Here is an 8,400-nt window from a genome sequence, read left to right as displayed (position 1 = left end):
ATGCTCAGCTTTTTCTGTATAATTCCTCTGCAGTGTGTTCTGAATCTTCAATCCCTTGTATCATTGACTTGAAAAGACACAAATTAAAAATATTTTTGGATTTTTAATAATTAAAATGCAACAAGAATCAAATAACAATGCATGCAAGACACCAAACTTAGCAGTTTGTATACTACTGACACTAATGAACTGAAAATGCATATGAGACACACAAAATACTCAAGTCAATAGAATTCAAATATCAGAGCAAGTGAATCATCAAGAACATCTTGAAGATCACTAAGACATATGAATGCATGCAATTGACACCAAACTTAGGATGAGACACTAGACTCAAACAAGAAATATTTTTGAATTTTATGATTTTTTAAATTTTTAATTTTTTTTTGTGTTTTTCGAAAATTAAGTGGAAAAAGAAGGTATCAAAATTCTTAATGAGAATTCCAGGAATCAGTGCAATGCTAGTCTAAGACTCCGGTCCAGGAATTAGACATGGCTTCACAGCCAGCCAAGCTTCCAAAGAAAGCTTCGGTCCAAAACACTAGACATGACCAAAGGTCAGCCAAGCCTTAGCAAATCACTGCTCCAAAAGCAAGATTGATACGAAATCAACAAGCTCTTGTGGTGATAAGTTGAAACCTCGGTCCAATCAGATTAGACATGGCTTCTCAGCCAGCCAGATTTCAACAAATCATCATGAAACTCTAGAATTCATCTTCAAGAATTTCGAAAAAAAAATACCTAATCTAAGCAACAAGATGAACCGTCAGTTGTCCAGCCTGAACAATCCCAGGCAATAACACCAAAAATTTGATGTTGTTGCCGGATCTTGGCACTGATGTTACCAAAGGCTTGCTCAAAACTAGAACAATCCCCGGCAACGGCGCCAAAAACTTGGTGCGCGAAATTGTGAACTATACTTTTTCACAACTCTCATAATCCCTGGTAATGGCTCCAAAAACTTGGTGCGCTCAATACCATGGCATTACACAACTTCGCACAACTAACCAGCAAGTGCACTGGGTCGTCCAAGTAATAAATCTTACGTGAGTAAGGGTCGATCCCACGGAGATTGTTAGTATTGAAGCAAGCTATGGTCATCTTGTAAATCTTAGTCAGGCAAACTCAGATATATATGGTGATGAACGAAAATAACATAAAAGATAAGATAGTGATACTTATGTAATTCATTGGTAGGAACTTCAGATAAGCGCATGAAGATGCCTTCCCTTCCGTCTCTCTGCTTTTCTACTGTCTTCATCCAACCCTTCTTACTCCTTTCCATGGCAAGCTCGTATAGGGTCTCACTGTTGTCAGCAGCTACCTCCCATCCTCGCAGTGAAAGCTAATGCACACACTCTGTCACAGTGCTGCCAATCACCGGTGTGGTTCCCTCCCCTACCGGAATAGAATAACTCTTTTGCGTCTGTCACTAACGCCCAGTAGGTTACAGGTTTGAAGCACGTCACAGTCATTCAATCATTGAATCCTACTCAGAATACCACAGACAAGGTTAGACCTTCCAGATTCTCTTGAATGCTGCCATCAGTTCTTGCCTATACCACAAAGACTCTGATCTCACGGAATGGTTGGCTCGTTTGTCAGGCGAGCACTCGGTTGTCAGGCGATCAACCATGCATCGTGCAATCAGGAATCCAAGAGATATTCACTAAGCCTCAAATGCTTGTAGAACAAGAGTGGTTGTCAGTCACTTTGCTCATGAGTGAGAATGGTGATGGGCGTCAATCATCACCTTCATCATGTTGAAGAACAAGTGATATCTTGGATAAAGAACAAGCGGAATTTGAATGAAAGAACAATAGTAATTGCATTAATACTCGAGGTACAGCAGAGCTCCACACCTTAATCTATGGTGTGTAGAAACTCCACCGTTGAAAATACATAAGCATAAAGTCTAGGCATGGCCGAATGGCCAGCCTCCCAATGATCTAAGAACTAAAATGTCCAAAGATGATCTAGAGATCTAAAAGTGATCAAAAGATTTTTATACAATAGTAAAAGGTCCTACTTATAAGAAACTAGTAGCCTAGGGTGTACAGAAATGAGTAAATGACATAAAAATCCTCTTCCGGGCCCACTTGGTGTGTGCTTGGGCTGAGCAATGAAGAAATTTCGTGTAGAGACTCTTCTTGGAGTTAAACGCCAGCTTTGGTGCCAGTTTGGGCGTTTAACTCCCATTTGGGTGCCAGTTCCAGCGTTTAACGCTGGGATTCCTTGAGGTGACTTTGAACGCCGGTTTGGGCCATCAAATCTTGGGCAAAGTATGGACTATTATATATTGCTGGAAATCCCAGGATGTCTACTTTCCAACGCCGTTGAGAGCGCGCCAATTGGGCTTCTGTAGCTCCAGAAAATCCACTTCGAGTGCAGGGAGGTCAGAATCCAACAGCATCTGCAGTCCTTTTGAGTCTCAGAATCAGATTTTTGCTCAGGTCCCTCAATTTCAGCCAGAAAATACCTGAAATCACAGAAAAACACACAAACTCATAGTAAAGTCCAGAAAAGTGAATTTTAATTAAAAACTAATAAAAATATACTAAAAACTAACTATATCACATCAAAAACATACTAAAAACAATGCCAAAAAGTATACAAATTATCCGCTCATCAGTACTCCATAAATAGAAGGATGTGGGAAGAGAGGAAGAAATTTTCGAAAATTAAGTGAAATATTTTGAAAACATTTTTGAAAAACTTTAAATGATTTTCGAAAATTATGAGTGGAAAAGAAATCAAGTAATTTTTGAAAAAGGATTTTGAAATTAGAAATCAAAAAGATATGATAAAAAAAACTGTTTTGAAAAAGATGTGATTAAAAGGATATGATTGAAAAGTTATGGTTTTAAAAAGATATGATTGAAAAGATATGATTTTGAAAACAATTTTAAAAAGATTTGATTTTAAAAATTAATGACTTGGCTAACAAGAAAAGATATGATTCAGACATTAAACCTTTCTCAACAGAAAAGGCAGCATACTTAAAATGTTCAATCAAATCATTAATTGTTAGCAAGTATCTTTGAAAAAGGAAAGAAATTGATTTTGAAAACATTTGATTGAGAAGATATGATTTGAAAAAGATTTGATTTTGAAAAACTTTGAAAACTTGAAAAAAATTGATTTTGAAAACAAAATCCTCCCCCTTGTGCCATCCTGGCGTTAAACGCCCAGAATGGTGCACATTCTGGCGTTTAACGCCCAATGCACTACATTTTTGGGCGTTAAACGCCCAACCAGGTACCCTAGCTGGCGTTTAAACGCCAGTCTGTCCTTCTTCACTGGGCGTTTTGAACGCCCAGCTTTTTCTGTGTAATTCCTCTGCTGCATGTTTTGAATCTTCAGTTCCCTGTACTATTGACTTGAAAATAGAACCAAGATCAAATAAACAATGCATGCAAGACACCAAACTTAAAATTAGACACTAGACTCAAACAAGAAACATAAAATATTTTTGGTTTTTATGATTTTTATAAATTTTTTTGTGCTTTTTTGAAAATTATATGAAAATAAAAAATAAAGGTTTCAGAATTCTCAATTTGGATTCCAGGAATCATTGCAATGTTAGTCTAAGACTCCGGTCCAGGAATTAGACATGGCTTCACAGCCAGCCAAGCTTTCAAAGAAAGCTTCGGTCCAAAACACTAGACATGGCCAATGGCCAGCCAAGCCTTAGCAGATCATTGCTCCAATAGCAAGATTGATAGAAATCAACAAGCTATTGTGATGATCAGTTGAAACCTCGGTCCAATAAGATCAGACATGGCTTCTCAGCCAGCCAGACTTCAACAGATCATCATGAAACACTAGAATTTATTCTTAAGAACTCCGAAGAAAAATACCTAATCTAAGCAACAAGATGAACCGTCAGTTGTCCATACTCAAAACAATCCCCGGCAACGGCGCCAAAAACTTGGTGCGCGAAATTGTGATCACTACACAACTTTGCACAACTAACCAGCAAGTGCACTGGGTCGTCCAAGTAATAAACCTTACGCGAGTAAGGGTCGATCCCACGGAGATTGTTGGTATGAAGCAAGCTATGGTCACCTTGTAAATCTTAGTCAGGCAGACTCAAATGGGTATAGATGATGAATAAAACATAAAGATAAAGATAGAGATACTTATGTATATCATTGGTGAGAACTTCAGATAAGCGTATGAAGATACTTTCCCTTCCGTCTCTCTGCTTTCCTACTGTCTTCATCCAATCCTTCTTACTCCTTTCCATGGCAAGCTTATGCAAGGGTTTCACCGTTGTCAGTGGCTACCTCCCATCCTCTCAGTGGAAATGTTCAATGCACCCTGTCACGGCACGGCTATCCAGCTGTCGGTTCTCGGTCAGGCCGGAATAGAATCCAGTGATTCTTTTGCGTCTGTCACTAACGCCCCGCCTGCTAGGAGTTTGAAGCACGTCACAGTCATTCAATCATTGAATCCTACTCAGAATACCACAGACAAGGTTAGACCTTCCGGATTCTCTTGAATGCCGCCATCAGTTCTTGCCTATACCACGAAGACTCTGATCTCACGAAATGGCTGGCTCGTTTGTCAGGCGAGCACTCGGTTGTCAGGCGATCAACCATGCATCATGTATCAGGAATCCAAGAGATAAACATTGGAGCCTCATATGCTTGTAGAACAAGAGTGGTTGTCAGTCACTTTGTTCATGGGTGAGAATGATGATGAGTGTCACATAATCATCACATTCATCAAGTTCTTGAGTGCGAATGAATATCTTAGAATAAGAACAAGCGGAATTGAATAGAAGAACAATAGTAATTGCATTAATACTCGAGGTACAGCAGAGCTCCACACCTTAATCTATGGTGTGTAGAAACTCCACCGTTGAAAATACATAAGAACAAGGTCTAGGCATGGCCGAATGGCCAGCCTCCCAAAGTGATCAAAAGATCTAAAGAACAAAAGATTCCAAAGATCAGAAGATTCTAATACAATAGTAAAAGGTCCTATATATAGAAAACTAGTAGCCTAGGGTGTACAGAGATGAGTAAATGACATAAAAATCCACTTCCGGGCCCACTTGGTGTGTGCTTGGGCTGAGCAATGAAGCATTTTCGTGTAGAGACTCTTCTTGGAGTTAAACGCCAGCTTTTGTGCCAGTTTGGGCGTTTAACTCCCATTTAGGTGCCAGTTCCGGCGTTTAACGCTGGGAATTCTGAGGGTGACTTTGAACGCCGGTTTGGGCCATTAAATCTTGGGCAAAGTATGGACTATCATATATTGCTGGAAAGCCCAGGATGTCTACTTTCCAACGCCGTTGAGAGCGCGCCGATTGGGCTTCCGTAGCTCCAGAAAATTCACTTCGAGTGCAGGGAGGTCAGAATCCAACAGCATCTGCAGTCCTTTTCAGTCTCTGGATCAGATTTTTGCTCAGGTCCCTCAATTTCAGCCAGAAAATACCTGAAATCATAGAAAAACACACAAACTCGTAGTAAAGTCCAGAAAAGTGAATTTTAATTAAAAACTAATAAAAATATACTAAAAACTAACTAGATCATACTAAAAACATACTAAAAACAATGCCAAAAAGCGTACAAATTATCCGCTCATCACGCTGTCAGCAAGAAATTTAAAAAAGAAGCAGCAAATTAAATAGTTTAGTCTGAACTCTGAAAGCCTTAAACAACTGTACCTCTTTACATGCTGGTGGAGTGCGTTTGCCCTTTATGGTTCGAGATATCCTGAAGAAACCAACCTGCTCTATGGTTTTAAAGAAGCTTAGATGATTGTCTTCAAGTTTATTCTGATGCCATCGCAATTATTAAAGAACCCATTAAAAATTACAAGGCTAAGCGTTATGCTGATTCTAATGTGAAGCTAAGCTCTGTTATTGATGCCTCTACGACGTGCGAAGATGGATTCAATCAAAGAAACAGTGTTGTTTCACTGTTAACCAAACGAAACAAGGACACTTTTCTGCTTGACAAGGGAGTTCCTAACAATGACTATTTAAATTATCAAATCCACAAAGACAAGCACACATAAACCACAACACAATAGAAAACACTGCAACAAGACCCTTTATTTGAAATCAATGACATAAGCAATGAAATAGGAACACAATGCAATTAAAGCATGTCATTCTTCCTCTGACTCTAATTCCGCATAGCCTGCATTGTTAAATATTATGTTAAGTGTTCTCTTTGTAGAATCCAATAACGTCTTGCATAGCCTACATTCAAACGCAGCAAGTCACTTCTGTAGCTTTTTTTAAATGATTAAGAAAGCATGTAATCGTGCATGAGCGACGACAAACTCTCGGATCATAAATTCTTGGACCCTTTTTCTAGGGTGTGGAAGGAGAAAGGGCAGAGCAAGAGAGGATACCTTCCATGGTGTATTGAATGGATTAATTAAACAACTAATAAACTAAATAACTGACCTTAAGGCCATCTGGTGAAAGGCAAGCCAGACCACCAGCCTGGGAAATATTTGATGCACCACTGAAGCAAGTACATACAATTCGATTGAAGTCCTTGGCAACAGGAAATCCATCAGAAAATAACAACTGCTTCGGAATCACAGTCCAACCTAGTCAAACTCCAGTGAACCCGGCAAACTTGCTAAATGACGAAACCTCAAGGGCAACCTGTAATTTTCCATAACCACTCAGTCATACACACAGATATCCAATAGAAATCAACAGTATTCGTCAAATGTAAAAAGCAGTTTCATAGTTGAATTACAAACTTTTGGCAACTTTTAACAAAATGTTATACTAATGTTGAACAACTTTCCTGATGATATAACTTTGTTCAAACAAAATATTCATTAGATCCAAGCTACAACTTCTCATGAGTCATGCAAGAAACAAGAAACTTTCAAGGAAGGTAACACCTATTACAATAACCAAATGCAAAAGGCATGGAACTTGTTTCCAAATAATTGACATTATCTGCATTTTATTATAAGCCATGCACTCTTAAGTATCATAACTGCAGTTAAGAATGAAGATAAGGACAAATTTTTAAACATCAAATCATAATACAGACTAACCTCTTTGGCTCTGGGAATTTCAAAGATCAAGCGTGGATTGTCACCAGAGATGTACATTGCATATGCTGAATCATAGATTATTATAGACCCATTGTCCTTAGCAAACTTAACAAGTTGGGTCAATTGCTCTCTTGTTGCCGTAGCACCGATAGGGTTGTTTGGCGAGCAGAAAAAGATGATATCTGGTCGGGAAATAGAAGACAAATCAGGGAAAAAACCATTTTCTGGGTTACATCACATGTATTTAATGTTTGCAAACTTCTCAACATCCTTCTGGTAGTAGCCAGTCTGGCCCATAATTACACTCGAGTCTACATAGGCCTGCATATTAATTAAAAGTGGCATTATTTACAGAGAATAGCTACAAAGGTCAGTAACCAACTTGAGTTGGCTGAGTGGTCAGCTCACTCGTCCGTTTAAGCAAGTGTCGGGAGTTCAAACCCCGCCTTGTGCATGCAGCAACTCATTGGCCAGCGGCAGACCCTTAAATGGAGCTCAGATCTACGACGGATTAGTCCTTAACCTGTCGGGTTGGGGGATACCATTTGGGTAAACCAAAAAAAAAAAGGTCAGTCACTTGAACAGGAAACCCAGGTTGATTTTTTCCAGTTCCAGCAAAAATATTAAAAAACTATATATTTTACAAATACTATATATTTTACAAATCTTTATTAGTATTTCTAGATAGATAATCTTAAGTGCCATAATTGCAACAAGAAAGATAAATGTCAACAGTTTCTAGATAGATAAATTATATCTCGTGATTAACCACCAGTAAACAATAAGTTCAGCAAATTAGCTTTTCCATCTCTATTGTAGCAATTTGCATCATTCAAGAAGATCACTAACCCGTTCATGATATCATCAAAGCATAAAAAATCAAAGAAATTAAAAGAAGAAACAAGAAATACAGCATTCAAAGAAATCTAGTTGAAGCATTTTATCGAACATGTTGAGTGCGAAAAAATAAATAAGAGAATTCAAATAAAAATAGCAAATATGAACATGAGGATATAATCATTACGATAAATTACAACAAAATAGAGTACTAAGAACTAACAATTGCAACAATTTCAGCACAACAAACATGAAGCAACAACAAAGAAATTGCAGGGGTAAAAATTATAATAGAAGAACAATTGAATACTCGCTATCAATGTCAAGTATTGAGGTTGGAAAAGAAGAAAAAGTCACCGGACGGAGAATTAGGGTTCGCAATCGGAAAAGAGAGGAAAAGAAACGACGATGCAAGGACGGCGATGGCGAACCGCGACAATGAACAGCGAATGCAAACCGCGATGGTGAATGGTGAGACGATGAACGACAAACTGTAGCATGGTGAAGGTTGCTGCGTTACTTTCT

General features: G+C 38.4%; 1 pseudogene; it reads right to left on the bottom strand.

The window, feature by feature from the left end:
- Nucleotides 1–6,172: 6,172 nt before the first annotated feature.
- On the bottom strand, nucleotides 6,173–7,365 carry LOC130975469 (probable LL-diaminopimelate aminotransferase, chloroplastic; annotated as a pseudogene).
- Between the last annotated feature and the right edge of the window lie 1,035 nt (nucleotides 7,366–8,400).

Source organism: Arachis stenosperma, chromosome 4 (genome assembly GCF_014773155.1).
Source record: "Arachis stenosperma cultivar V10309 chromosome 4, arast.V10309.gnm1.PFL2, whole genome shotgun sequence".
Taxonomy (NCBI): domain Eukaryota; kingdom Viridiplantae; phylum Streptophyta; class Magnoliopsida; order Fabales; family Fabaceae; genus Arachis; species Arachis stenosperma.
This window is presented reverse-complemented; position numbering and strand designations above follow the sequence as displayed.